Genomic DNA, 25,918 nt, shown 5'->3' with positions numbered 1-25,918 from the left:
TGGCATCATAGATTGCTCCATGCTGTATAATGGCCCCATAGATTGCTCCATGCTGTAATGGCCCTATACATTGCTCCATGCTGTATAATGGCCCCATAGATTGCTCCATGCTGTAATGGCCCTATACATTGCTCCATGCTGTATAATGGCCCCATAGATTGCTCTATGCTGTATAATGGCCCCATAGATTGCTCCAGAAGTATAATGGCCCCATAGATTGCTCCATGCTGTAATGGCCCTATACATTGCTCCATGTCGTAATGGCCCTATAGATTGCTCCATGCTGTATAATGGCCCCATAGATTGCTCCATGCTGTAATGGCCCTATACATTGCTCCATGCTGTATAATGGCCCCATAGATTGCTCTATGCTGTATAATGGCCCCATAGATTGCTCCAGAAGTATAATGGCCCCATAGATTGCTCCTTGCTGTAATGGCCCTATAGATTCCTCCATGCTGCATAATGGCCCCATAGATTGCTCCATACTGCATAATGGTTCCATAGATTGCTCCATACTGTATAATGGCCCCATAGATTGCTCCATAAGTATAATGGCCCTATAGATTGGTCCATAAGTATAATGTCCCCATAGATTGCTCCATAAGTATAATGGCCCCATAGATTGCTCCATGGTGTATAATGGCCCCATAGATTGCTCCATGCTGTAATGGCCCTATAGATTGCTCCATGCTGTAATGGCCCTATAGATTGCTCCACAAGTATAATGGCCCCATAGATTGCTCCATGCTGTAATGACCCCATAGATTGCTCCATGCTGTATAATGGCCCCATAGATTGCCCCATGCTGTATAATGGCCCCATAGATTGCCCCATGCTGTATAATGGCCCCATAGATTTCTCCCTACTGTATAATGGCCCCATAGACTGCTCCATACTGTATAATGGCCCCATATATTGCTCCATGCTGTAATGGCCCTATAAATTGCTCCAGGCTGCATAATGGCCCCATAGATTGCTCCATACTGTATAATGGCTCCATAGATTGCTTCATACTGTATAATGGCCCTATAGATTGCTCCATAAGTATAATGGCCTCATAGATTGCTCCATGCGGTAATGGCCCCATAGATTGCTCCATAAGTATAATGGCCCTACAGATTGCTCCATAAGTATAATGGCCCCATAGATTGCTCCATAAGTATAATGGCCCCATAGATTGCTCCATGATGTAATGGCCCCATAGATTGCTCCATGCTGTATAATGGCCCCATAGATTGCTCCATGCTGTATAATGGCCCCATAGATTGCTCCATGCTGTAATGGCCCTATAGATTGCTCCACAAGTATAATGGCCCCATAGATTGCTCCATGCTGTAATGGCCCCATAGATTGCTCCATGCTGTATAATGGCCCCATAGATTGCCCCATGCTGTATAATGGCCCCATAGATTTCTCCCTACTGTATAATGGCCCCATAGACTGCTCCATACTGTATAATGGCCCCATATATTGCTCCATGCTGTAATGGCCCTATAGATTGCTCCATAAGTATAATGGCCCCATAGATTGCTCCATTCTGTATAATGGCCCCATAGATTGCTTCATAAGTATAATGGCCCCATAGATTGCTCCATGCTGTAATGGCCCCACAGATTGCTCCATGCTGTAATGGCCCTATAGATTGCTCCATGCTGCTTAATGGCCCCATAGATTGCTCCATACTGTATAATGGCTCCATAGATTGCTCCATGCTGTATAATGGCCCTATAGATTGCTCCATGCTGCATAATGGCTCCATAGATTGCTCCATGCTGTAATGGCCCCATAGGTTGCTCCATACTGTATAATGACCCTATAGATTGCTCCATAAGTATAATGGCCATATAGATTGCTTCATAAGTATAATGGCCCCATAGATTGCTCCATGCTGTATAATGGCCCCATAGATTGCTCCATGCTGTATAATGGCCCCATAGATTGCTCCATGCTGTATAATGGCCCCATAGATTGCTCCATGCTGTATAATGGCCCCATAGATTGCTCCATGTTGTAATGGCCCTATAGATTGCTCCAGAAGTATAATAGCCCCATAGATTGCTCCAGAAGTATAATGGCCCCATAGATTGCTCCTTGCTGTAATGGCCCTATAGATTCCTCCATGCTGCATAATGGCCCCATAGATTGCTCCATACTGCATAATGGTTCCATGGATTGCTCCATACTGTATAATGGCCCCATGGATTGCTCCATACTGTATAATGGCCCCATAGATTGCTCCATAAGTATAATGGCCCTATAGATTGGTCCATAAGTATAATGTCCCCATAGATTGCTCCATAAGTATAATGGCCCCATAGATTGCTCCATGGTGTATAATGGCCCCATAGATTGCTCCATGCTGTAATGGCCCTATAGATTGCTCCATGCTGTAATGGCCCTATAGATTGCTCCACAAGTATAATGGCCCCATAGATTGCTCCATGCTGTAATGGCCCCATAGATTGCTCCATGCTGTATAATGGCCCCATAGATTGCCCCATGCTGTATAATGGCCCCATAGATTGCCCCATGCTGTATAATGGCCCCATAGATTTCTCCCTACTGTATAATGGCCCCATAGACTGCTCCATACTGTATAATGGCCCCATATATTGCTCCATGCTGTAATGGCCCTATAGATTGCTCCATAAGTATAATGGCCCCATAGATTGCTCCATGCTGTATAATGGCCCCATAGATTGCTTCATAAGTATAATGGCCCCATAGATTGCTCCATGCTGTAATGGCCCCACAGATTGCTCCATGCTGTAATGGCCCCACAGATTGCTCCATGCTGTAATGGCCCAATAGATTGCTCCATGCTGCTTAATGGCCCCATAGCTTGCTCCATACTGTATAATGGCTCCATAGATTGCTCCATGCTGTATAATGGCCCTATAGATTGCTCCATGCTGCATAATGGCTCCATAGATTGCTCCATGCTGTAATGGCCCCATAGGTTGCTCCATACTGTATAATGGCCCTATAGATTGCTTCATAAGTATAATGGCCCCATAGATTGCTCCATGCTGTATAATGGCCCCATAGATTGCTCCATGCTGTATAATGGCCCCATAGATTGCTCCATGCTGTATAATGGCCCCATAGATTGCTCCATGCTGTAATGGCCCTATAGATTGCTCCAGAAGTATAATGGCCCCATAGATTGCTCCAGAAGTATAATGGCCACATAGATTGCTCCATGCTGCATAATGGCCCCATAGATTGCTCCATACTGCATAATGGTTCCATAGATTGCTCCATACTGTATAATGGCCCCATAGATTGCTCCATAAGTATAATGGCCCTATAGATTGGTCCATAAGTATAATGTCCCCATAAATTGCTCCATAAGTTTAATGGCCCCATAGATTGCTCCATGGTGTATAATGGCCCCATAGATTGCTCCATGCTGTAATGGCCCTATAGATTGCTCCATAAGTATAATGGCCCCATAGATTGCTCTATGCTGTAATGGCCCCATAGATTGCTCCATGCTGCATAATGGCCCCATAGATTGCTCCATGCTGCATAATGGCCCCATAGATTGCTCCGTGCTGTAATGGCCCCATAGATTGCTCCATGCTGTATAATGGCCCCATAGATTGCTCCATGCTGTAATGGCCCCACACATTGCTCCATAAGTATAATGGCCCCATAGATTGCTCCATGCTGTAATGGCCCCATAGATTGCTCCATGCTGTAATGGCCCTATAGATTGCTCCATGCTGCTTAATGGCCCCATAGATTGCTCCATACTGTATAATGGCTCCATAGATTGCTCCATGCTGTATAATGGCCCTATAGATTGCTCCATGCTGCATAATGGCTCCATAGATTGCTCCATGCTGTAATGGCCCCATAGATTGTTCCATGCTGTATAATGGCCCCATAGATTGCTCCATAAGTATAATGGCCCCATAGATTGCTCCATGCTGTAATGGCCCTATAAATTGCTCCATGCTGCATAATGGCCCCATAGATTGCTCCATAAGTATAATGGCCCTATAGATTGCTCCATAAGTATAATGGCCCCATAGATTGCTCCATAAGTATAATGGCCCCATAGATTGCTCCATGCGGTAATGGCCCCATAGATTGCTCCATGCGGTAATGGCCCCATAGATTGCTCCATGCGGTAATGGCCCCATAGATTGCTCCATGCGGTAATGGCCCCATAGATTGCTCCATGCGGTAATGGCCCCATAGATTGCTCCATGCGGTAATGGCCCCATAGATTGCTCCATAAGTATAATGGCCCCATAGATTGCTCCATGCTGCAATGGCCCCATAGATTTCTCCATAAGTATAATGGGCCCATAGATTGCTCCATAAGTATAATGGGCCCATAGATTGCTCCATGCTGTATAATGGCATCATAGATTGCTCCATGCTGTTTAATGGCATCATAGATTGCTCCATGCTGTTTAATGGCCCCATAGATTGCTCCATGCTGTAATAGCACCATAGATTGCTCCATAAGTATAATGGCCCCATAGATTGCTCCATGCTGTAATGGCCCTATACATTGCTCCATGTCGTAATGGCCCTATAGATTGCTCCCTACTGTATAATGGCCCCATAGATTGCTCCATGCTGTATAATGGCCCCATAGATTGCTCCATAAGTATAATGGCCCCATAGATTGCTCCATAAGTATAATGGCCCCATAGATTGCTCCATAAGTATAATGGCCCCATAGATCGTTCCATGCTGTAATGGCCCTATAAATTGCTCCATGCTGCATAATGGCCCCATAGATTGCTCCATACTGTATAATGGCTCCATAGATTGCTTCATACTGTATAATGGCCCCATAGATTGCTCCATAAGTATAATGGCCCTATAGATTGCTCCATAAGTATAATGGCCTCATAGATTGCTCCATGCGGTAATGGCCCTACAGATTGCTCCATAAGTATAATGGCCCTACAGATTGCTCCATAAGTATAATGGCCCCATAGATTGCTCCATAAGTATAATGGCCCCATAGATTGCTCCATGGTGTATAATGGCCCCATAGATTGCTCCATGCTGTAATGGCCCTATAGATTGCTCCATAAGTATAATGGCCCCATAGATTGCTCCATGCTGTAATGGCCCTATAGATTGCTCCATAAGTATAATGGCCCCATAGATTGCTCTATGCTGTAATGGCCCCATAGATTGCTCCATGCTGCATAATGGCCCCATAGATTGCTCCATGCTGCATAATGGCTCCATAGATTGCTCCATACTGTATAATGGCCCCATAGATTGCTCCATGCTGTAATGGCCCTATACATTGCTCCATGCTGTATAATGGCCCCATAGATTGCCCCATGCTGTATAATGGCCTCATAGATTGCTGCATGCTGTAATGGCCCTATAGATTGCTCCATGCTGTATAATGGCCCCATAGATTGCTCTATGCTGTAATGGCCCTATAGATTGCTCCATGCTGTATAATGGCCCCATAGATTGCTCCATGCTGTAATGGCCCCATAGATTGCTCCATAAGTATAATGGCCCTATAGATTGCTCCATGCTCCATAATGGCCCCATAGATTGCTCCATACTGCATAATGGCTCCATAGATTGCTCCATTCTGTATAATGTCCCTGTAGATTGCTCCATAAGTATAATGGCCCCATAGATTGCTCCATGCTGTATAATGGCCCCATAGATTGGCTCCATGCTGTAATGGTCCTATAGATTGCTCCATAAGTATAATGGCCCCATAGATTGCTCCATGCTGTATAATGGCCCCATAGATTGCTCCATGCTGTATAATGGCCCGATAGATTGCTCCATACTGTATAATGGCCCCATAGATTGCTGCATGCTGTAATGGTCCTATAGATTGCTCCCTACTGTATAATGGCCCCATAGATTGCTCCCTACTGTATAATGGCCCCATAGATTGCTCCATGCTGTATTATGGCCCCATAGATTGCTCCATGTTGTAATGGCTCCATAGATTGCTCCATGCTGTAATGGCCCCATAGATAGCTCCATGCTGTATAATGGCCCCATAGATTGCTCCATGCTGTATAAAGGTCCCATAGATTGCTCCATGCTGTATAAAGGTCCCATAGATTGCTCCATGCTGTATAATGGCCCCATAGATTGCTCCCTACTGTATAATGGCCCCATAGATTGCTCCATAAGTATAATGGCCCTATAGATTGCTCCATAAGTATAATGGCCCCATAGATTGCTCCATAAGTATAATGGCCCCATAGATTGCTCCATAAGTATAATGGCCCCATAGATTGCTCCATAAGTATAATGGCCCCATAGATTGCTCCATAAGTATAATGGCCCCATAGATTGCTCCATAAGTATAATGGCCCCATAGATTGCTCCATAAGTATAATGGCCCCATAGATTGCTCCATAAGTATAATGGCCCCATAGATTGCTCCATAAGTATAATGGCCCCATAGATTGCTCCATGCGGTAATGGCCCCATAGATTGCTCCATGCTGTAATGGCCCTATAGATTGCTCCATGCGGTAATGGCCCCATAGATTGCTCCATAAGTATAATGGCCCCATAGATTGCTCCATAAGTATAATGGCCCCATAGATTGCTCCATGCTGCAATGGCCCCATAGATTTCTCCATAAGTATAATGGCCCCATAGATTGCTCCCTACTGTATAATGGCCCCATAGATTGCTCCCTACTGTATAATGGCCCCATAGATTGCTCCATAAGTATAATGGCCCTATAGATTGCTCCATAAGTATAATGGGCCCATAGATTACTCCATGCTGTATAATGGCATCATAGATTGCTCCATGCTGTATAATGGCATCATAGATTGCTCCATGCTGTTTAATGGCCCCATAGATTGCTCCATGCTGTAGTAGCACCATAGATTGCTCCATAAGTATAATGGCCCCATAGATTGCTCCATGCTGTAATGGCCCTATACATTGCTCCATGTCGTAATGGCCCTATAGATTGCTCCATGCTGTATAATGGCCCCATAGATTGCTCCATGCTGTAATGGCCCTATACATTGCTCCATGCTGTATAATGGCCCCATAGATTGCCCCATGCTGTATAATGGCCTCATAGATTGCTGCATGCTGTAATGGCCCTATAGATTGCTCCATTAGTCTAATGGCCCCATAGATTGCTCTATGCTGTATAATGGCCCCATAGATTGCTCCCTACTGTATAATGGCCCCATAGATTGCTCCCTACTGTATAATGGCCCCATAGATTGCTCCCTACTGTATAATGGCCCCATAGATTGCTCCCTACTGTATAATGGCCCCATAGATTGCTCCATGCTGTATAATGGCCCCATAGATTGCTCCATAAGTATAATGGCCCCATAGATTGTTCCATGCTGTAATGGCCCTATAAATTGCTCCATGCTGCATAATGGCCCCATAGATTGCTCCATACTGTATAATGGCTCCATAGATGGCTTCATACTGTATAATGGCCCTATAGATTGCTTCATACTGTATAATGGCCCTATAGATTGCTCCATAAGTATAATGGCCTCATAGATTGCTCCATAAGTATAATGGCCCTACAGATTGCTCCATAAGTATAATGGCCCCATAGATTGCTCCATGATGTAATGGCCCCATAGATTGCTCCATGCTGTATAATGGCCCCATAGATTGCTCCATGCTGTATAATGGCCCCATAGATTGCTCCATGCTGTAATGGCCCTATAGATTGCTCCACAAGTATAATGGCCCCATAGATTGCTCCATGCTGTAATGGCCCCATAGATAGCTCCATGCTGTATAATGGCCCCATAGATTGCCCCATGCTGTATAATGGCCCCATAGACTGCTCCATACTGTATAATGGCCCCATATATTGCTCCATGCTGTAATGGCCCTATAGATTGCTCCATAAGTATAATGGCCCCATAGATTGCTCCATGCTGTATAATGGCCCCATAGATTGCTTCATAAGTATAATGGCCCTATAGATTGCTCCTTGCTGTAATGGCCCCATAGATTGCTCCATGCTGTATAATGGCCCCATAGATTGCTCCATGCTGTATAATGGCCCCATAGATTGCTCCATGCTGTATAATGGCCCCATAGATTGCTCCATGCTGTATAGTGGCCCCATAGATTGCTCCATGCTGTATAATGGCCGCATAGATTGCTCTATGCTGTAATGGCCCTATAGATTGCTCCATGCTGTATAATGGCCCCATAGATTGCTCCATGCTGTAATGGCCCCACAGATTGCTCCATGCTGTAATGGCCCTATAGATTGCTCCATGCTGCTTAATGGCCCCATAGATTGCTCCATACTGTATAATGGCCCTATAGATTGCTCCATAAGTATAATGGCCCCATAGATTGCTCCATAAGTATAATGGCCCCATAGATTGCTCCATAAGTATAATGGCCCCATAGATTGCTCCATAAGTATAATGGCCCCATAGATTGCTCCATAAGTATAATGGCCCCATAGATTGCTCCATAAGTATAATGGCCCCATAGATTGCTCCATAAGTATAATGGCCCCATAGGTTGCTCCATAAGTATAATGACCCTATAGATTGCTCCATAAGTATAATGGCCCCATAGATTGCTCCATGCTGTATAATGGCCCCATAGATTGCTCCATGCTGTATAATGGCCCCATAGATTGCTCCATGCTGTATAATGGCCCCATAGATTGCTCCATGCTGTAATGGCCCTATAGATTGCTCCAGAAGTATAATGGCCCCATAGATTGCTCCAGAAGTATAATGGCCCCATAGATTGCTCCTTGCTGTAATGGCCCTATAAATTGCTCCATGCTGCATAATGGCTCCATAGATTGCTCCATACTGTATAATGGCCCCATAGATTGCTCCATAAGTATAATGACCCTATAGATTGCTCCATAAGTATAATGGCCCCATAGATTGCTCCATGCTGTATAATGGCCCCATAGATTGCTCCATGCTGTATAATGGCCCCATAGATTGCTCCATGCTGTATAATGGCCCCATAGATTGCTCCATGCTGTATAATGGCCCCATAGATTGCTCCATGCTGTATAATGGCCCCATAGATTGCTCCATGCTGTATAATGGCCCCATAGATTGCTCCATGCTGTATAATGGCCGCATAGATTGCTCTATGCTGTAATGGCCCTATAGATTGCTCCATGCTGTATAATGGCCCCATAGATTGCTCCATGCTGTAATGGCCCCATAGATTGCTCCATTAGTATAATGGCCCTATAGATTGCTCCATGCTCCATAATGGCCCCATAGATTGCTCCATACTGCATAATGGCTCCATAGATTGCTCCATACTGTATAATGTCCCTGTAGATTGCTCCATAAGTATAATGGCCCTATAGATTGCTCTATAAGTATAATGGCCCCATAGATTGCTCCATGCTCTATAATGGCCCCATAGATTGGCTCCATGCTGTATAATGGCCCCATAGATTGCTCCATACTGTATAATGGCCCCATAGATTGCTCCATGCTGTATTATGGCCCCATAGATTGCTGCATGCTGTAATGGCCCTATAGATTGCTCCATAAGTATAATGGCCCCATAGATTGCTCACTACTGTATAATGGCCCCATAGATTGCTCCATGCTGTATTATGGCCCCATAGATTGCTCCATGTTGTAATGGCTCCATAGATTGCTCCATAAGTATAATGGCCCCATAGATTGCTCCATGCGGTAATGGCCCCATAGATTGCTCCATGCGGTAATGGCCCCATAGATTGCTCCATGCGGTAATGGCCCCATAGATTGCTCCATGCGGTAATGGCCCCATAGATTGCTCCATGCGGTAATGGCCCCATAGATTGCTCCCTACTGTATAATGGCCCCATAGATTGCTCCATAAGTATAATGGCCCTATAGATTGCTCCATAAGTATAATGGCCCCATAGATTGCTCCATAAGTATAATGGCCCCATAGATTGCTCCATAAGTATAATGGCCCCATAGATTGCTCCATAAGTATAATGGCCCCATAGATTGCTCCATAAGTATAATGGCCCCATAGATTGCTCCATAAGTATAATGGCCCCATAGATTGCTCCATAAGTATAATGGCCCCATAGATTGCTCCATAAGTATAATGGCCCCATAGATTGCTCCATAAGTATAATGGCCCCATAGATTGCTCCATAAGTATAATGGCCCCATAGATTGCTCCATGCTGTAATGGCCCTATAGATTGCTCCATGCGGTAATGGCCCCATAGATTGCTCCATAAGTATAATGGCCCCATAGATTGCTCCATAAGTATAATGGCCCCATAGATTGCTCCATGCTGCAATGGCCCCATAGATTTCTCCATAAGTATAATGGCCCCATAGATTGCTCCCTACTGTATAATGGCCCCATAGATTGCTCCCTACTGTATAATGGCCCCATAGATTGCTCCATAAGTATAATGGCCCTATAGATTGCTCCATAAGTATAATGGGCCCATAGATTACTCCATGCTGTATAATGGCATCATAGATTGCTCCATGCTGTATAATGGCATCATAGATTGCTCCATGCTGTTTAATGGCCCCATAGATTGCTCCATGCTGTAGTAGCACCATAGATTGCTCCATAAGTATAATGGCCCCATAGATTGCTCCATGCTGTAATGGCCCTATACATTGCTCCATGTCGTAATGGCCCTATAGATTGCTCCATGCTGTATAATGGCCCCATAGATTGCTCCATGCTGTAATGGCCCTATACATTGCTCCATGCTGTATAATGGCCCCATAGATTGCCCCATGCTGTATAATGGCCTCATAGATTGCTGCATGCTGTAATGGCCCTATAGATTGCTCCATTAGTCTAATGGCCCCATAGATTGCTCTATGCTGTATAATGGCCCCATAGATTGCTCCCTACTGTATAATGGCCCCATAGATTGCTCCCTACTGTATAATGGCCCCATAGATTGCTCCCTACTGTATAATGGCCCCATAGATTGCTCCCTACTGTATAATGGCCCCATAGATTGCTCCATGCTGTATAATGGCCCCATAGATTGCTCCATAAGTATAATGGCCCCATAGATTGTTCCATGCTGTAATGGCCCTATAAATTGCTCCATGCTGCATAATGGCCCCATAGATTGCTCCATACTGTATAATGGCTCCATAGATGGCTTCATACTGTATAATGGCCCTATAGATTGCTTCATACTGTATAATGGCCCTATAGATTGCTCCATAAGTATAATGGCCTCATAGATTGCTCCATAAGTATAATGGCCCTACAGATTGCTCCATAAGTATAATGGCCCCATAGATTGCTCCATGATGTAATGGCCCCATAGATTGCTCCATGCTGTATAATGGCCCCATAGATTGCTCCATGCTGTATAATGGCCCCATAGATTGCTCCATGCTGTATAATGGCCCCATAGATTGCTCCATGCTGTATAATGGCCCCATAGATTGCTCCATGCTGTATAATGGCCGCATAGATTGCTCTATGCTGTAATGGCCCTATAGATTGCTCCATGCTGTATAATGGCCCCATAGATTGCTCCATGCTGTAATGGCCCCACAGATTGCTCCATGCTGTAATGGCCCTATAGATTGCTCCATGCTGCTTAATGGCCCCATAGATTGCTCCATACTGTATAATGGCCCTATAGATTGCTCCATGCTGTATAATGGCCCCATAGGTTGCTCCATAAGTATAATGACCCTATAGATTGCTCCATAAGTATAATGGCCCCATAGATTGCTCCATGCTGTATAATGGCCCCATAGATTGCTCCATGCTGTATAATGGCCCCATAGATTGCTCCATGCTGTATAATGGCCCCATAGATTGCTCCATGCTGTAATGGCCCTATAGATTGCTCCAGAAGTATAATGGCCCCATAGATTGCTCCAGAAGTATAATGGCCCCATAGATTGCTCCTTGCTGTAATGGCCCTATAAATTGCTCCATGCTGCATAATGGCTCCATAGATTGCTCCATACTGTATAATGGCCCCATAGATTGCTCCATAAGTATAATGACCCTATAGATTGCTCCATAAGTATAATGGCCCCATAGATTGCTCCATGCTGTATAATGGCCCCATAGATTGCTCCATGCTGTATAATGGCCCCATAGATTGCTCCATGCTGTATAATGGCCCCATAGATTGCTCCATGCTGTATAATGGCCCCATAGATTGCTCCATGCTGTATAATGGCCCCATAGATTGCTCCATGCTGTATAATGGCCGCATAGATTGCTCTATGCTGTAATGGCCCTATAGATTGCTCCATGCTGTATAATGGCCCCATAGATTGCTTCATGCTGTAATGGCCCCATAGATTGCTCCATAAGTATAATGGCCCTATAGATTGCTCCATGCTCCATAATGGCCCCATAGATTGCTCCATACTGCATAATGGCTCCATAGATTGCTCCATACTGTATAATGTCCCTGTAGATTGCTCCATAAGTATAATGGCCCCATAGATTGCTCTATAAGTATAATGGCCCCATAGATTGCTCCATGCTCTATAATGGCCCCATAGATTGGCTCCATGCTGTATAATGGCCCCATAGATTGCTCCATACTGTATAATGGCCCCATAGATTGCTCCATGCTGTATTATGGCCCCATAGATTGCTGCATGCTGTAATGGCCCTATAGATTGCTCCATAAGTATAATGGCCCCATAGATTGCTCCCTACTGTATAATGGCCCCATAGATTGCTCCATGCTGTATTATGGCCCCATAGATTGCTCCATGTTGTAATGGCTCCATAGATTGCTCCATAAGTATAATGGCCCCATAGATTGCTCCATGCGGTAATGGCCCCATAGATTGCTCCATGCGGTAATGGCCCCATAGATTGCTCCATGCGGTAATGGCCCCATAGATTGCTCCATGCGGTAATGGCCCCATAGATTGCTCCATGCGGTAATGGCCCCATAGATTGCTCCATGCGGTAATGGCCCCATAGATTGCTCCATGCGGTAATGGCCCCATAGATTGCTCCATGCGGTAATGGCCCCATAGATTGCTCCATGCGGTAATGGCCCCATAGATTGCTCCATGCGGTAATGGCCCCATAGATTGCTCCATAAGTATAATGGCCCCATAGATTGCTCCATAAGTATAATGGCCCCATAGATTGCTCCATAAGTATAATGGCCCCATAGATTGCTCCATGCTGCAATGGCCCCATAGATTGCTCCATGCTGTAAAGGCCCTATAGATTACTCCATAAGTATAATGGGCCCATAGATTGCTCCATGCTGCAATGGCCCCATAGATTGCTCCATGCTGTAAAGGCCCTATAGATTACTCCATAAGTATAATGGGCCCATAGATTGCTCCATAAGTATAATGGACCCATAGATTGCTCCATGCTGTATAATGGCATCATAGATTGCTCCATGCTGTTTAATGGCATCATAGATTGCTCCATGCTGTTTAATGGCCCCATAGATTGCTCCATGCTGTAATAGCACCATAGATTGCTCCATAAGTATAATGGCCCCATAGATTGCTCCATGCTGTAATGGCCCTATACATTGCTCCATGTCGTAATGGCCCCATAGATTGCTCCATGCTGTAATGGCCCTATAGATTGCTCCATTAGTCTAATGGCCCCATAGATTGCTCTATGCTGTATAATGGCCCCATAGATTGCTCCCTACTGTATAATGGCCCCATAGATTGCTCCCTACTGTATAATGGCCCCATAGATTGCTCCCTACTGTATAATGGCCCCATAGATTGCTCCATGCTGTATAATGGCCCCATAGATTGCTCCATAAGTATAATGGCCCCATAGATTGTTCCATGCTGTAATGGCCCTATAAATTGCTCCATGCTGCATAATGGCCCCATAGATTGCTCCATACTGCATAATGGCTCCATAGATTGCTTCATACTGTATAATGGCCCCATAGATTGCTCCATAAGTATAATGGCCCCATAGATTGCTCCATAAGTATAATGGCCCTATAGATTGCTCCATAAGTATAATGGCCTCATAGATTGCTCCATAAGTATAATGGCCCTACAGATTGCTCCATAAGTATAATGGCCCCATAGATTGCTCCATAAGTATAATGGCCCCATAGATTGCTCTATGATGTAATGGCCCCATAGATTGCTCCATGCTGTATAATGGCCCCATAGATTGCTCCATGCTGTATAATGGCCCCATAGATTGCTCCATGCTGTATAATGGCCCCATAGATTGCTCCATGCTGTAATGGCCCCATAGATTGCTCCATGCTGTATAATGGCCCCATAGATTGCCCCATGCTGTATAATGGCCCCATAGATTGCCCCATGCTGTATAATGGCCCCATAGATTTCTCCCTACTGTATAATGGCCCTATAGACTGCTCCATACTGTATAATGGCCCCATATATTGCTCCATGCTGTAATGGCCCTATAGATTGCTCCATAAGTATAATGGCCCCATAGATTGCTCCATGCTGTATAATGGCCCCATAGATTGCTTCATAAGTATAATGGCCCCATAGATTGCTCCATGCTGTAATGGCCCTATAGATTGCTCCATGCTGCTTAATGGCCCCATAGATTGCTCCATGCTGTATAATGGCTCCATAGATTGCTCCATGCTGTATAATGGCCCTATAGATTGCTCCATGCTGCATAATGGCTCCATAGATTGCTCCATGCTGTAATGGCCCCATAGGTTGCTCCATACTGTATAATGACCCTATAGATTGCTCCATAAGTATAATGGCCCCATAGATTGCTCCATGCTGTATAATGGCCCTATAGATTGCTCCATGCTGTATAATGGCCCCATAGATTGCTCCATGCTGTATAATGGCCCCATAGATTGTTCCATGGTGTATAATGGCCCCATAGATTGCTCCATGCTGTAATGGCCCTATAGATTGCTCCAGAAGTATAATGGCCCCATAGATTGCTCCTTGCTGTAATGGCCCTATAGATTCCTCCATGCTGCATAATGGCCCCATAGATTGCTCCATACTGCATAATGGTTCCATAGATTGCTCCATACTGTATAATGGTCCTATAGATTGCTCCATAAGTATAATGGCCCTATAGATTGGTCCATAAGTATAATGTCCCCATAGATTGCTCCATAAGTATAATGGCCCCATAGATTGCTCCATGGTGTATAATGGCCCTATAGATTGCTCCATGCTGTAATGGCCCTATAGATTGCTCCATAAGTATAATGGCCCCATAGATTGCTCCATGCTGTAATTGCCCTATAGATTGCTCCATAAGTATAATGGCCCCATAGATTGCTCTATGCTGTAATGGCCCCATAGATTGCTCCATGCTGTATAATGGCCCCATAGATTGCTCCATGCTGTAATGGCCCCACAGATTGCTCCATAAGTATAATGGCCCCATAGATTGCTCCATGCTGTAATGGCCTCATAGATTGCTCCATGCTGTATAATGGCCCCATAGATTGCTCCATAAGTATAATGGCCCCATAGATTGCTCCATGCTGTATAATGGCTCCATAGATTGCTCCATGCTGTATAATGGCCCTATAGATTGCTCCATGCTGCATAATGGCTCCATAGATTGCTCCATGCTGTAATGGCCCCATAGGTTGCTCCATACTGTATAATGACCCTATAGATTGCTCCATAAGTATAATGGCCCTATAGATTGCTCCCTACTGTATAATGGCCCCATAGATTGCTCCATGCTGTATAATGGCCCCATAGATTGCTCCATGCTGTAATGGCCCCATAGATTGCTCCCTGCTGTATAATGGCCCCATAGATTGCTCCCTGCTGTATAATGGCCCCATAGATTGCTCCATGCTGTATAATGGCCCCATAGATTGCTCCATGCTGTAATGGCCCCATAGATTGCTCCATGCTGTAATGGCCCCATGGATTGCTCCATGCTGTATAATGGCCCCATAGATTGCTCCATGCAGTATAATGGCCCCATAGATTGCTCCATGCTGCATAATGGCCCCATAGATTGCTCCATGCTGTATAATGGCCCCATAGATTGCTCCATGCTGTATAATGGCCCCATAGATTGCTCCATGCTGTATAATGGCCCCATAGATTGCTCCATGCTGTATAATGGCCCCATAGATTGCTCCATGCTGTAATGGCCCCATAGATTGCTCCATAAGTAGAATGGACCCATAGATTGCTCCCTGCTGTAATGGCCCCATAGATTGCTCCCTGCTGTAATGGCCCCATAGATTGCTCCCTGCTGTAATGGCCCCATAGATTGCTCCATGCTGTATAATGGCCCCATAGATTGCTCCATGCTGTATAATGGCCCCATAGATTGCTCCATGCTGTATAATGGCCCCATAGATTGCTCCATGCTGTAATGGCCCCACAGATTGCTCCATAAGTATAATGGCCCCATAGATTGCTCCATGCTGTATAATGGCCCCATAGATTGCTCCATAAGTATAATGGCCCCATAGATTGCTTCATGCTGTATAATGGCCCTATAGATTGCTCCATGCTGCATAATGGCTCCATAGATTGCTCCATGCTGTAATGGCCCCATAGGTTGCTCCATAAGTAGAATGGACCCATAGATTGCTCCCTGCTGTAATGGCCCCATAGATTGCTCCCTGCTGTAATGGCCCCATAGATTGCTCCCTGCTGTAATGGCCCCATAGATTGCTCCCTGCTGTAATGGCCCCATAGATTGCTCCATGCTGTATAATGGCCCCATAGATTGCTCCATGCTGTATAATGGCCCCATAGATTGCTCCATGCTGTAATGGCCCCACAGATTGCTCCATAAGTATAATGGCCCCATAGATTGCTCCATGCTGTATAATGGCCCCATAGATTGCTCCATAAGTATAATGGCCCCATAGATTGCTTCATGCTGTATAATGGCCCTATAGATTGCTCCATGCTGCATAATGGCTCCATAGATTGCTCCATGCTGTAATGGCCCCATAGGTTGCTCCATACTGTATAATGACCCTATAGATTGCTCCATAAGTATAATGGCCCCATAGATTGCTCCATGCTGTAATGGCCCCATAGATTGCTCCATGCTGTAATGGCCCCATGGATTGCTCCATGCTGTATAATGGCCCCATAGATTGCTCCATGCTGTATAATGGCCCCATAGATTGCTCCATGCTGTATAATGGCCCCATAGATTGCTCCATGCTGTATAATGGCCCCATAGATTGCTCCATGCTGTATAATGGCCCCATAGATTGCTCCATGCTGTATAATGGCCCCATAGATTGCTCCATGCTGTATAATGGCCCCATAGATTGCTCCATGCTGTATAATGGCCCCATAGATTGCTCCATGCTGTATAATGGCCCCATAGATTGCTCCATGCTGTATAATGGCCCCATAGATTGCTCCATGCTGTATAATGGCCCCATAGATTGCTCCATGCTGTATAATGGCCCCATAGATTGCTCCATGCTGTATAATGGCCCCATAGATTGCTCCATGCTGTATAATGGCCCCATAGATTGCTCCATGCTGTATAATGGCCCCATAGATTGCTCCATGCTGTATAATGGCCCCATAGATTGCTCCATGCTGTATAATGGCCCCATAGATTGCTCCATGCTGTATAATGGCCCCATAGATTGCTCCATGCTGTATAATGGCCCCATAGATTGCTCCATGCTGTATAATGGCCCCATAGATTGCTCCATGCTGTATAATGGCCCCATAGATTGCTCCATGCTGTATAATGGCCCCATAGATTGCTCCCTGCTGTATAATGGCCCCATAGATTGCTCCCTGCTGTAATGGCCCCATAGATTGCTCCATGCTGTAATGGCCCCATAGATTGCTCCATGCTGTAATGGCCCCATAGATTGCTCCATGCTGTAATGGCCCCATAGATTGCTCCATGCTGTAATGGCCCCATAGATTGCTCCATGCTGTAATGGCCCCATAGATTGCTCCATGCTGTAATGGCCCCATAGATTGCTCCATGCTGTAATGGCCCCATAGATTGCTCCATGCTGTAATGGCCCCATAGATTGCTCCATGCTGTAATGGCCCCATAGATTGCTCCATGCTGTAATGGCCCCATAGATTGCTCCATGCTGTAATGGCCCCATAGATTGCTCCATGCTGTAATGGCCCCATAGATTGCTCCATGCTGTAATGGCCCCATAGATTGCTCCATAAGTGTAATGGCCCCATAGATTGCTCCATAAGTGTAATGGCCCCATAGATTGCTCCATAAGTGTAATGGCCCCATAGATTGCTCCATAAGTGTAATGGCCCCATAGATTGCTCCATAAGTGTAATGGCCCCATAGATTGCTCCATAAGTGTAATGGCCCCATAGATTGCTCCATAAGTGTAATGGCCCCATAGATTGCTCCATAAGTGTAATGGCCCCATAGATTGCTCCATAAGTGTAATGGCCCCATAGATTGCTCCATAAGTGTAATGGCCCCATAGATTGCTCCATAAGTGTAATGGCCCCATTGTTTGCATTATATTTATGGATTGCTAGATAAGACAGAGGGCGCACGGTAGTGACGACAGACTCCGAAGACGCTGAAGACACAGGAGTTGCTGGGAACGGGAGAGGTAAGTATTTGAGGAGGGGGCCCCGATGCCAGCGCGCAGGGTAGGACTGGCCTGGTGTGATAGCTGGAAAAATTCCCGGTGGGCCCCGATGAGAGGGTGAGAGAATTGGTAGCGGGGGCTCTTAAAAAGTGCGGGCCCTTTAAAAGCGCAGCCGAAGGAAATGTAGCGTCGCGTGCGGCGCTCATACTATTCAGTGGTGACAGCGGGTGAGGCGCATAGTCACATGACTGAGGACGTGTTCTTGGTGGGCGGTGACACGCACCGCGCTCTGCTTTGCCGCTGGTGGCTGGCAGTGGTGTGTTGTCAGGTGACACGCTGACGTCGCGCTCTCCTCTCCCTGCTCCCCTGCCGGCTTTTGATACGCCGACGCCGCGCTCTGCTCTCCAGTCCCGGCTCCTGCTCCCTTGGAATTGGCCTTGTAACACCGGCTCCCGTCCGGGTATGGAACACCGCACCAGCACCGCGCACCGCCCTCTTCTCTCCTGCTCTCTTGCCTTTTAAGCCGGCTCCTGGGCTGAGTATGCGGTGACCAGCACTCTGCTCTCTCACCATAACCCTGGAAACAAGGCTGCAGGTCTGGCTACAGCTCTCCCTGCTTCAACTTCAAGTCAAGTGCAATATCCACGTTTTTCTGGGTGAGTGTTCCCAGCATTGGTCATCATCCATATATGGAGGGGTCGCAGGCTGGTCACATGGGGACATGGATGGGGACATGGGTCTGAAGGGGGGGCTGGTTGGACCCATGGGGACATGGATGGGGACATGGGTCTGAAGGGGGGGCTGGATGGACCCATGAGGACATGGATGGGGACATGGGGCTGAAGGGGGGGCTGGCTGGACCCATGGGGACATGGGGCTGAAGGGGAGGGGGCTGGCTGGGCCCATGGGAACATGGATGGGGACATGGGGCTGAAGGGGGGCTGGCTAGACCCATGGGGACATGGATGGGGATATGGGGCTGAAGGGGGGGCTGGCTGGACCCATGGGGATATGGATGGGGACATGGGGCTGAAGGGGGGGCTGGCTGGACCCATGGGGACATGGGGCTGAAGGGGGGCTGGCTGGACGCATGGGGGACATATGGATGGAGGCACTGGGCTGAAGGGGGGGCTGGCTGGACCCATGGGGAGACATATGGATGGAGGCATGGGGCTGAAAGGGGGGGGCTGGTTGGACGCATAAGGGGACACATGGTGGTGAAGGGGGCCAAGTTGGGGACCTGGATGGACACATGGAGGTGAAGGGGGGCAAGCTGGACACATTGGGACCTGGATGGACACATGGAGGTGAAGGGCAGCAAGCTGGACACATGGGGACCTGGATGGACACATGGAGGTGAAGGGCGGCAAGCTGGACACATGGGGTCCTGGATAGATATATGGGGTGGGGTGGGATGCATATATGAGTGGGACAGGATGGATATATGAAGGGGGGCAGGCTGGACACATGGAGGCCCGGATGGATATATGGGAGGGGCAGGCTGGACACATGGAGACCAGAATGAATACATGGGGGGGGGGTCAGGATGGATAGATGGGGGGCCACGCTGGACAAGGGACTTTATTACTGTTTAGGGGCCAGATTGAGGAACTTTATTAGTTTATGATGGCGAGTGGGGAACATTATTACTTTAGAGTCCAATTAGGGACATTATTACTTCTGTAATATAATTTTATTTTTAGGAAACTGTTTTCCGTAAGAGGGGACAAAAGGGGGGTCCTGTTACTGTGCAGGGCGCCACTATGTCGCTTTATTTCTTCAACTGGTGTAGTGTAGAAGCCTGGGGAAAAGTGGGAATGTGCTCTAAAAGAGATCAGTTAATGATAACTGTGTGTTATTTTCTGCAGAGATGATTCCTGGCTGGAAGAAGTGATGGTGGACTGTGCCAGATGAGGAAAAGCGAAGATGAAGAACTTCACCTAGAGACATCACTGGTGAGTCAGTGTATTACTGTACACTTACACTATATAGTATATACAGAGCTCCTGTGTATGTCACTGGTGACCAGTGTATTACCTATACACTATATACAGAGCTCCTGTGTATAATGTCACTCGTGATAACTGTATTACCTGTACACTACATACAGAGCTCCTGTGTATAATGTCACCGGTGATCACTGTATTACATGTACACTGACACTATATACAGAGATCCTGTTTATATTGTCACTGGGGATCACTGTATTACCTGTACACTGACACTATATACAGAGCTCATATGTATAGTGACAGTGTTAGTATTGTGGTTTGTATTCCTGATCAGTATTGTATTATTTGGTCACTATGTGGTGGTAATATGTGGTCTGGTCATGGTGTGGTGATATTTGTCCCTTTTGTATGTGATATTATTGGTGTTGTTATAGTGGATTATGTTGTGTATGGCGGTCATTTGTTCTCGCTGAGATTACCTAGGAAAAGATTTTTTTCCATGAGGCCACGGCTTCACTATCCGTATTTGGTCAGTATTTTTTCTCAGTAGTGAGAGCCAAAAGCAGGAGTGGGTGATAAATCCAGAATTGGTGACTTGTTTCTATTCTACCTTTTCTCTGATTGTTCCTCACCTGGTTTTGGCTCCCACTCCTGAGAAAAAATCCTGACTGAATACTGATAGTGGGGCTGTGGCCTTAGAGATGAAATACTTGGAGCAGAGCGTCAGAGATGCACTCACAGGGGTTCTCCGGGGAGAACAAGTAATCCCCTCTCCACAGGATCAGTGATAACTTATTGATTGGTGGGGGTCTGACTACTGGGACCTGCAGCGATCGGCAGACTGTGGAGCTTTTCTCCCCATTACACTGGAGCTCATGTGCGACTCGACCACTGATCCATTCATTCCCTCAGGGGCTGTGAGCGCTGCTCTTTTTTGGAAGCCCCCAAGAGAACGAATGAGGCTGTGGTCAGACGTCCCACCTGTCGCTGCATTTTAAATGGGGATAAGTGTCCTGTCAGGGATAAAACTTCCCCATTCTTCCAATCAATAAGTGATCACCTATCCTGTGTAGCCCATGAATCTGTGATGACTTGTTTTAACCAAAGAAACCCTTTCATGTAAACTACAGAAATTGTCCATCCCTGTTGTAGTCTGTGCAGAGTAGATGTGAGGAGCCGCCGGTCACTGCTCCACTATAACAGGGAGAGCAGAGAAGAGAGATCTGCATATTGCTGGAGGTGGGCCCCTAGAGTCAGCGTCCCCTGTGGGCCCCAGACACCCCAGTCCGACCCTGCTGACATCTGATTAAGGCCCCGTTCACATGTCAGGTTTTAATCAGTGTTTTTTTTCTAATTTTCATCTGATTTTGGTCAGTGTCAGTTTTTCTCCTCAGTGGGGCATATTTTTTTATATGTAAAGTAAAAAGCTAAAGGTTTCCTCGCCTCGCTTGCCCGGCCTATAGACACTGGAAAACAAGCAGTACAGGCAACATGGTTGGTTCTGGGCATTTTTCTGACAGACTCGTTGACTTCAATAGATGATCTTTATCTACAAATCGGATGAAAATCGGACCGGTCTCAGTTCTGATTTGCAGATCAATCGTCCACAATAAATAGAGCTGTAAACCTGTCCACGGTCTATAACGGAGCATATTCTACCTGCTAGAGAAATAACCAGACGTGAAAAGAGCCATGTGCTATTCTTACAGGGAAGGGGCCACGATTTTATGTTTTGTATTAATAATTATGTAATCAATTATTTTTAATACAAAATTAAATGTACCACTTTATTAGTTTTTTATTTATTTTTACATTGGCCACTAGGGGCTGCCATTTTTATTTGGGGGGGTGTGTAAGAAGCGCTCTTACACACCTCATTTACGGCAGCCCTGGCCATAAGAGACAGTAGTCTGTCACCGACCCTTTCTCTAACATTAGAGGCCGCTCCTCCTGCCTCTAGCTGTGACCTGGGCACGCCCCCTTGGCTGTTCAGGTCGCAGCCGTGGGAGGAGATTTCAGCCATCTTTGTGGAGCCTGCAGTGTAAGCTGTACATTCCCCCTGTCGTCGCACGCACTGCTCAGTCAGAGCATGCCATGACAGGAACTGCCGGGGAGGAAATGCCTAGGAGTGGACGTCCCGAGTGAGTATCTGCAGCGGCGCCGTGCAGTGATCTCAGCCTCTCAGCTGTTATCACCGCCGACATCTTCAGGCAACACAGACAAAGCGCTGCGTAAGAACGTGGAAGGTGAGTAGAAGCGTTTGTTTTGTTTTTTTTCCCTTCGCATTGAATATATGGGGGCATATACCCACCAGGATGGAGGAGGAGGCATATACCCACCAGGATGGATGGAGGGGGGGGGCATATACCCACCAGGATGGATGGAGGGGGGGGGCATATACCCACCAGGATGGATGGAGGGGGGGGCATATACCCACCAGGATGGATGGAGGGGGGGGGGCATATACCCACCAGGATGGATGGAGGGGGGGGGGCATATACCCACCAGGATGGATGGAGGGGGGGGGGCATATACCCACCAGGATGGATGGAGGGGGGGGGGCATATACCCACCAGGATGGATGGAGGGGGGGGGCATATACCCACCAGGATGGATGGAGGGGGGGGGGGCATATACCCACCAGGATGGATGGAGGGGGGGGGCTATATCCACCAGGATGGATGGATGGAGGGGGGCATATACCCACCAGGATGGATGGAGGGGGGGGGCATATATCCACCAGGATGGATGGATGGAGGGGGGCATATACCCACCAGGATGGATGGAGGGGGGGGGCATATATCCACCAGGATGGATGGATGGAGGTGGGGGGCATATATCCACCAGGATGGATGGATGGAGGGGGGGGGGCATATACCCACCAGGATGGATGGAGGGGGGGGCATATACCCACCAGGATGGATGGAGGGGGGGGGCATATACCCACCAGGATGGATGGAGGGGGGGGCATATACCCACCAGGATGGATGGAGGGGGGGGCATATACCCACCAGGATGGATGGAGGGGGGGGCATATACCCACCAGGATGGATGGAGGGGGGGGCATATACCCACCAGGATGGATGGAGGGGGGGGCATATACCCACCAGTATGAAGGGGAGGATATATCCACCAGGATGGATGGATGGAGGGGGGCATATACTGACCGGGATGGATGGAGGGGCATATACATCTACCCAGGATGGATGGGGGTGTGTGACGCCTAGCTGCGCTTGGTATCACAGATCCTAGCAGGGTGTATTGATGGATTCCTCCACAAGAGGCCCCCATAACCATTCACACATCTCCACCTTCCACCTCAGACCATCAGAGGGAGCCCGTTAGGGATAGATATATAAGGGAAGGTGGAGCCAGGCAGCAGTTAGTCTAGACTGGAGTCGACAGAAAGCAAACCTGTTGAGAGAGCTCCTGCAGTGCAAAAGCCTGAGAGAGGTCAGTCTGCAGTGGAGCACGTTCTAGACTCAGTTGTAGCTCAGAGAGGTGAGCTTTAGGTGTGCCGGCGCCATAAGATCGGTGAAGCGCGGCAAGCTGCCGTTAGTGTGTATAGCCTAGTGAGGGCCCGAGTAGGCCGAAGGCGAGTGGAGAGTTAATACATAGGGGGCAGAGGAGCTTAACTAGCTCACCCCGAAGAAGCAGTTACCGGACATCGGGTCCGAAGCTGACCGGGATCTCCACGACCCAGTAAGATATAACCAGAATCCCTGGAGAACTACAAGTCCCAGTATTGCAAAAGTGCTGATACGTAATAGAGCCAGGAGACACATAGGCCCCTTAAGTCGGGAGCGTGTAATCCAAGAAAAGGCCCTACGAGAAGGTCAGCCAGCGCAGGACAGAGACAAAGTTAGGCCTTGCTCCAGGAAGGTCAGAAACTTACTACGCAGAGGCAAGAAACAGGAGGCCCAAAACCCGCTCATTGGGGAGGATCCTGACGTGCACCCTTCACCCTACAGTGCTCTGGGACGTGCCTGAATTTCCATCAGTAAAAGGTACTGAAGTGACAATCGTGTCTGTCCCTGTCCCTGTTCTTGCTCTGACCCGGCTGGGTCTCTCCGTCCTGCTTTCCCCGTCCATACGCTGCCCTGAGGCCTAGCTCCACCTGTGGGAAGCTATACCATCGAGCTGCCTTATCACCGGCCTCAGTGGACTGCGCAGCGCTGGTGATCCTCACCAGAAACCACAGGTGGCGTCACAAACTCTTTTATAAACTTCACAAATCACCAACCCTTTTAAAGGAGCGACCCCAGGGTACGGGCCCGGGAGCCGACCACCGCGACATCCCTAAAGGCCCGGGTACCGAGTCATACCCATTCCCCTGGGCTAGTCAGGGGCATATAAACCTACCCAGCATGGATGGATGGAGGGGCATTTACACCTACCCAGGATGGATGGATGGAGGGGCATTTACACCTACCCAGGATGGATGGATGGAGGGGCATTTACACCTACCCAGGATGGATGGATGAATGAAGGGGCATATACACCTACCCAGGATGGATGGATGGAGGGGGCATCTACACCTAACCAGGTTGGATGGAGGGGCATATACACCTACCAGAATAGACTACCCAGGATGGATGGATGGATGGAGGGGCATCTACACCTAACCAGGATGGATGAATGGAGGGGGCATCTACACCTAACCAGGTTGGATGGAGGGGCATATACACCTACCAGAATAGACTACCCAGGATGGATGGAGGGGCATATACACCTACCCAGGATGGCTGGAGGGGCATATACACCTACCCAGGATGGCTGGAGGGGCATATACAGCTACCCAGGATGGATGGATGGAGGGGCCGATACACCTACCCAGGATGGATGGAGGGGCATATACACCTACCCAGGATGGATGGAGGGGAATATACACCTACCCAGGATGGAAGGATGGAGGGGCATATACACCTACCCAGGATGGATGGAGGGGCAAATACTCCTACACTGGATGGATGGAGGGGGCATATACACCTACCCAGGATGGATGGATGGCTGGAGGGGCATATACAGCTACCCAGGATGGATGGAGGGGCCGATACACCTACCCAGGATGGATGGATGGAGGGGAATATACACCTACCCAGGATGGAAGGGCATATACACCTACCCAGGATGGATGGATGGAGGGGCATATACACCTACCCAGGATGGATGGAGGGGCATATACACCTACCCAGGATGGATGGATGGAGGGGCATATACACCTACCCAGGATGGATGGAGGGGCATATACACCTACCCAGGATGGATGGATGGGCATATACACCTACCCAGGATGGATGGATGGAGGGGCATATACACCTACCCAGGATGGATGGAGGGGCAAATACTCCTACACTGGATGGACGGAGGGGCATATACACCTACCCAGGATGGATGGATGGAGGGGCATATACACCTACCCAGGATGGATGGATGGAAGAATGGATGGAGGGGTATTCGCATCTACCATGGATGGATGGAGGG

The sequence above is a fragment of the Phyllobates terribilis genome, unplaced genomic scaffold, assembly GCF_046119375.1.
Source record: "Phyllobates terribilis strain yellow unplaced genomic scaffold, ASM4611937v1 Scaffold_455__1_contigs__length_1453912, whole genome shotgun sequence".
NCBI classification, from domain to species: domain Eukaryota; kingdom Metazoa; phylum Chordata; class Amphibia; order Anura; family Dendrobatidae; genus Phyllobates; species Phyllobates terribilis.
The sequence above is the reverse complement of the archived record's forward strand: the minus strand, read 5'-3'. Positions refer to the sequence as shown.